The sequence below is a fragment of the Mastomys coucha genome, unplaced genomic scaffold (genome assembly GCF_008632895.1).
Source record: "Mastomys coucha isolate ucsf_1 unplaced genomic scaffold, UCSF_Mcou_1 pScaffold8, whole genome shotgun sequence".
Taxonomy (NCBI): Eukaryota; Metazoa; Chordata; class Mammalia; order Rodentia; family Muridae; genus Mastomys; species Mastomys coucha.
In genome coordinates this window covers 59,792,701-59,799,146 of record NW_022196914.1, presented here as the reverse complement: position 1 = coordinate 59,799,146, position 6,446 = coordinate 59,792,701, and the positions used below count along the sequence as shown (strand labels likewise).

General features: G+C 47.2%; 1 long non-coding RNA gene across 1 annotated transcript in view; it reads right to left on the bottom strand.

The window, feature by feature from the left end:
• Positions 1-1,984, bottom strand: part of LOC116083665 — a 14,979-nt gene extending 12,995 nt beyond the window's left edge. The window contains exon 1 of the long non-coding RNA XR_004115846.1: positions 1,789-1,984. This is a non-coding gene — a long non-coding RNA (uncharacterized LOC116083665). The remainder of the gene's footprint in view (positions 1-1,788) is intronic.
• Positions 1,985-6,446: the final 4,462 nt, after the last annotated feature.

Genomic DNA, 6,446 nt, shown 5'->3' with positions numbered 1-6,446 from the left:
CTGGGAGGTGTTAAGGAAAGAAGGAGGGAGAGAATGAAGGTCCTTCAGAATTCTTAATGGTAAATAATTTCCTTCTGTTGGTTTACCACAATAGCAGTTTGTGGAGGGCTGCAGAGGAAACACGAACCCTGGGAGGCTCAGGAATCCAGCATGGAGCCTTCCCAAGTTACACCTGCCAGCAAAACTGGCAGGAGCCAGTTTGTGCTGCCTGTCCTAGACCTTCAGCGCAACACCCTGGCTCCTGCTGTTGCTCTGACCCTTCTTAGGTCCCCAGATCAAACTGGCACACCTATTGGTGCCCTCTCTCATGCCTGCAACTTCCTCACTAGCTCTGGGAGCGCTCACATTCTCCAATCGATTTTTCTCCATACTGCTAGATTCATCCGCTTTGAAGGCACTTCCCACCCTAGGGTGAAACAGACTTGTTTCTGGGAGCAGGTGGTGTGGCTTTCCCAGCACCCTGCTTTCCCTGTAAGCTCCCTGTCCCATCCTTCCAGCCCCAAGTCACAGTCTCCTCCTGCTCTAGATCTTGCAGACGACCTTTGGACCACCTGCTGAATTCTCACTTCTTGTTTGAGTCAAGTTCCTGTTACCAGCTGAGTCACCATCTGGGTGTCTTTTTTTGGCTCAGTACCAACTCGTGTCTGAGGTCCAGACCTGTGGTCTCAACCTCAGCTGCACGTTTGAATAATGGGGAAAATTGATCAAATTGATCTTGAGCAAGTCCGGGTGTGAGCGTTTTTAACAGCCCCTCAATTCATTTCGCATGGAAACTGTCTCCTGAAATCCTGTCGAGGTTTTGTCTCTAACACCAAAAAAATGTTAAACACTGTGTAAAAACTGAAAATGTAATATCAAACAAGAATGGAAGAGGGTAATATATTCCCTGCCTCTCATAACTGTCTGCAAATATTAACTTCTGAATTGACAATTTTGCAAACAGGGGCTGCAAATCAGCCTTTCCAGACTTTTCGCCTTTTAGATTTGAAAGTCATTTGAGTTCTCACAAGGTCATTGTCATCTATTAAGATTGAGTTTAAAGAGAAATGGGAGGGAGTGGGGCACATGCTGCTCAGCCAGTTCAGAGGCAAGTTCTGTCCCCAGCTTCCATGTTCTGTAACTTCTGTCTATACCAGGGACTTGATCTCCCTTTCTGGCCTTTTCAGATTCTCATCTCTCTCTCTCTCTCTCTCTCTCTCTCTCTCTCTCTCTCTCTCTCTCTCTCTCTCTCACACACACACACACACACACACACACACACACACACATACACACTCACATACACTCTCTCACACACACACTCACACGCACTTATACACAGAGGGGAGAATGAAGGAGTTAGGGAGTCTTGAAGGCTGTGACCCCTGGTTTAGTTATTCAGTCTTTCTGAGGCAAAGGAGAAATAACAACTTTTAAATTCTGCCTGTTTCAAATGTTTGGTTCACTCAGTGATGTGAACTATCTGATGACAAACACTGCAGTAAAAGCAAGTTGAGAACAGCTGGGAAGCTCCTGGGTTTTTAATCTTCCTTTCATGGCTGCATGCATCTCTTATCAATTATTATGGGGGAAAAAAAAAGCAGAAGGGCCTCAATAGGCCCCACCTGCGGGATCCATAAAATGCAAGAGAACAGTGGAAAAGTCTGGAAAGAGCATCTGAACTTGGCTCTGTGCACAATAAACAGACCACCCAAGTTGTAAGGGTAGCCGGTGGTAACCATGGGAACCATGGATATGCTACGCTGCTGCTGCCACTGCTTCACGAGTGAAAACCATGAGAGGTCTTACCTCAGATTGCCATTTGGAATAAAAACTGGAAGTATAAAGACACTGAGAAGTACCCCCCCCCCTTTCCGAGAGGCACGTGCCTATCGTACTTTTTGGTCCAATTAATGTGGAATCAGGAATCAACTTGGGGGATGTCTTGGGGTTGAATTCAGGAAAATCACAGGAGGAAAAGAGGCCCGTGGGCACAGAACTGAGCCTTTACTTGAGCTTTAAGAGAGCAGCGCATACTTCCTTGTCCGATTGCAGTGGGTGATTATGACATCATCATTCCCCATGTCTGTTCTTGGATCTCATTGATGGGAGGGTCACAATAACCACAAAGGGAGGGCAGGTGTTTTGGTCCCAAACTTTGCAATAAGTGTTTTTGTCTAGTGTCTACCACTCCAACAGACTACATCAAGTCTACCTGTCAGGGCCTGTGCCAAAAAGTCAGGCCTTACCTTAAAGAGACTTGTCATGTGAACTTAGGGAATGGTTGAGAGCTCAGCTAAGTTTCGCAGATGACTCCCATGTACCCTGGTGGGTAGAAAACAGCATCTGTTTCAGCCACTCTGAGGATCTAGCAGTCTGTGTCACAGGTCTGCCGGAGTGGACCCTTTCCCTCTGTCTGAAATCAAGACTACCCTTAGCAGAACTTCTGCTTTAGCAAAGTCCTTTCTCCCCGGATACCCAAATGGACACAGTCTTGCGTCACGTGTCCACTACCTCTCTTCCTGGTCTATTTTATAGGCCTTATCACTATGTATAGCTATTTCATTATTTCTGTTTCCCTTCCTCCAGCTTGTGTCCTCTGCCCGATACCCCTCCGAGTGTGCATGCTCTCTAAGTCCCAGCAATTGTCCTCCTAACCTAGGTCCTCAGCCGATCCCGATCTCGGTGCTCTTTCTCAACAAGTCTGAGCAAATGCTGAATTCCTTTACCATCTTGGCTCTAAAGAGGTATTTTTCCCCCTCTCTGCAAGGAAAAGGGAGGTGGGTAGAAATGAATAGCAGAAAAGGGATAAGCATGTCCGCCAGTCACGGCCTCTGCGATTTCCTGCAGTGTGTCCATTAGTAAGACCCCGCAGTACTTTCAGGATCACTGAATGAAACTTTTCCACCTTAAATGTGAAAGCCAGTAGCTACACAGAGGCCACTGAAGTGCGGAGGTCACCACAAACGGCTGGGAGTTAAATACAGAGTGATTTTTCTTTCCTTAGAAAAAAGAGGGAAAACTTTGATGCGGACAGATCTAAAACGATCTCTTGATCTCTTTAAGGGGAGGGAGGCTGCATCTTTTCTTCCTCTACCATTTTATCATTTTGATTTCAAACTTGAATTGTTCCCTTGGCTTCCAATTAAACCACAGTCTCTGCCCTTTGAGCCTCTCCCCAATCCCACTTCTGCAAGCTGCTCTTAGAGCTGAGGGACTTTGAACCGAATCTTGTCAATCCTTTTTGTTGAAGAGAATAAAGAAGGCCAGCCTTTGCTGAGAGAGGGTCTCTAGACTCCCGGGTACTCCTCCATAGTCCATTCAGCTCATAGTCCTCTGTCCCCCTGGACCAGGACTTCATCCACATCCCAGCCTCAGCGCAATTCTCAGGAGGAGGGAGGCAGCCAGCCCCTTCCCTGTCTACTCTGAAAGCCAGGACAGCATCCCAGGGGTCAGCTAAGAGTGTCCTTTTTGTGGCTGCCCTCATAAGCCTGCCTTTCTCCAGTCAGCATAATCTATCCAGGACTCTGGCCTGTACTTGAACACACTTGCCTCTCTCCATCATCAAGCTGGCTATGTGGTGACCTCTGAAATGTGCCATGCAATGGGACAGGTTTAGGCTCAAGAGAGCCCCACAGTTCACATCCTAGCCAGGAAGGCTTGCTTTGATTTCCCAAAATTCCCAGGGCCAGGACATTCCCTAGCTAAGAAAGAAGGCAGAAGGTACAGGTTCTCACAAAGGCTTTGGTAATGAGCATGTTAGGTAGACCACGTCCCCTTCGTGGCTGCCTGAAAGCCCTGCTGTGGACTGGACCGAAAGTGTGTCAATGAGACATGACCTCACCCTGTCCACCTCTGTGTTCTTGTCTATAACATGACCTGAGCCAGGCAGCTGGCATCTTCTCCTCTCCAGAACTCCACTCACTTCCAGTAACTTTCAAGAGCAATTATAAGAGCTTGTTTGTCTGTCTGTCTGTCTGTTTGTTTCACATGGTTCCATATAATACCGAGTTCCGCCATGGTCTTGAAGTTTTGTTAGTTGGCTTGGCATGTCTGACAGGGGGTGGGGAGTAGGATTTGATCCTTTAAGACAAGGTTTTTCACCCTCTGCTCGGTCTAAGTGTCTAAACTCATTCTTGTTTCACTGGGCTGGCTTGTGAAGCACTCGGAGTTTCACCTGCTTTCATTTTCTATCGGTCATGGGTTTCCCGTTCTGTTTCCTTTTGGCTGGGTGGTCGCTGACTTTCAGATAGGTCTACCTGGAGCTCACCCTCCAAAGCCGTCCATCTCAGGATAAGCGTAGATTTGGATGACAGCTCCCGAGATGGGAGCATCCTGGCAGTTGATGGCACGGTGAGGCTGAGCAAGTATTCTAGTTCAACTCTCTCTTGTCTTTTTATAAAACCATTAACACTACCCTCATGACTTCTTCCAGCTCCAGTTACCTCCCCAAGATCGCCTCTCTAAACAATACCATCCACAAATACATTTTGGATTAAGTTTTGGCATGTGACTTTGGAGTAGCGAATTCTAAATTGTACATCCGCTGAGGCGCTGGGCCTCTGTGGTTCCGTGGTTTCAGATGCTCTTGGTCTGGAAGTCAGATCATCATCCACCTTCCCCACGTCCCTCCCAGTGCTCACTTGTTCTTCTTATAAAGCTCTCGGAAGACTTACATTATAGAAACTTCCAGCAGCTTTGTATCAGTCATAGATTTTAGGAAGTGGCGTGGAGCTCAAAAACCGAGGCTTTGTTTTGCTTCAAAAGCACTGCTATAACAAAGAAGAAAAGAAGAAGACTTAAAATTCATTACCTCATTTAAACAAGATGAATATGTATACTGAAACCAAAAGGAAAGCAAATGAGTGGCTGTGTTCTAGCCCCTGGGGTGGCATGGGGGCAGAGGTGGACTGAAGCAGGGGCTCCTGAGATCCTAGAGGAATGATTTCTCTAGGAATCATTCTGGGAAGCCATATTTAACCCCCTCTCACCTTACTTGCTGAACCAAGAGCAGGAGCTCTCCCCATCCAGTCCAAAGGAAACCCCAGTTTCCCAGACTCCAAAACGCAGTCCATATATATTTAGAAATGAGCTCAAGGGCTGGAGAGATGGCTCAGCCGTTAAAGGCTAGGCTCACAACCAAAAATATAAGAAATGAGCTCAAGCTGCATTGTAGGATTCCTGGCTGCTAGATGAAAGCCAGCATTCTTCAGGAACTTTCGAAACCAGTTCCCATCTGTCAAAAGAAGTCACGGTGACTGTAGTTCTGGTGCGTATGTTCTGAAGATAGTGTCAAATGGATGGTTAAATCACAGAGAGTTCTCCAGACTTCTGCTACAGACGGGTCGGGTCGTGTTTCTCCAAGGAAAATCCCAAAAGAGCCCACTCCCCACCCCACCCCCCAACTGTGTCTGGACGACTCACAGCCGCAAGCTTTACATGGCTACTGCTCCAAAGAGCAAAATGAGGTCAGGGGAGCCCATTGCTAAGGGCTGTTGCTGGCAGCCCATCCCTTAGCCCTGTTCACACTCCTGTCTGTCTAGCCCTGGTCTTACTACTGTGGCAGAATTCCCATGGTGAGAATAGGCACCCTTGGGGCTGGCTTAAATTTCAAGTTGCTCAGTAGGCATGAGAGCGTATACAGTCTCTTCCAAGGTTTGCGTTTCCCAGTTTTTTCCAGTCCCCATCACCAGTTTCAAGCCTTGGAGACCCTGTCTTTTCGGGGTAATGTAGCCTGGCTGTCCTCTGGGGTGTATCTTGTGCTCTTTCTCCCTCTCCCTCTCTCCTTCCCTCTCTTTCTCCCTCCCTCCTTCTTCCTCTCTCCCCTCTCTACTAAATTCCTAGATCCCTATCTAATCTCCAAAGCCAGAAGTTGCCATCTGTGGCATACATTAATATTATTGTGTTACTGCTCCACCTGGGAATCCTTCCCATATTCAATCATCAAATCCAGACACTATTGTGGATATCAGCAAGTGCTGGCTGACAGGAGCCTGATAATAGCTGTCTCTGGAGAGGCTCTGACAGTACCCGAATAATACAGAAGTAGAGTTTCACAATCATCCGTTGGACTAAGTACAGGGTCCCCAATGAAGGAGCTAGAGAAAGGACCCAAGGAGCTGAAGGGTTTCCAACCCCTTAGGATGAACAACAATATGAACTAACTAGTACCCTCAGAGCTCCCAGGGACTAAACCACCAACAAAAGAGTACACATGGTGGGACTCATGGCTCCAGCAGCATATGTAGCAGAGGATGGCCTAGTTGGTCATCAATGGGAGGAGAGGACCTTGGCACTGTGAAGGTTCTATGCCCCAGTGTAGGAGAATTCCAGGGCCAGGAAGTGGGAGAGGGTGGGGTGGTGAGCAGGAGGAGCTGGGAGGGAATAGGGGATTGTTTTAGTTTGGGGTTTTTTTTATTTTATTTTATTTTTTTCTTATTTTCTTTTCTTTTTTTTTTTTTTTTTTT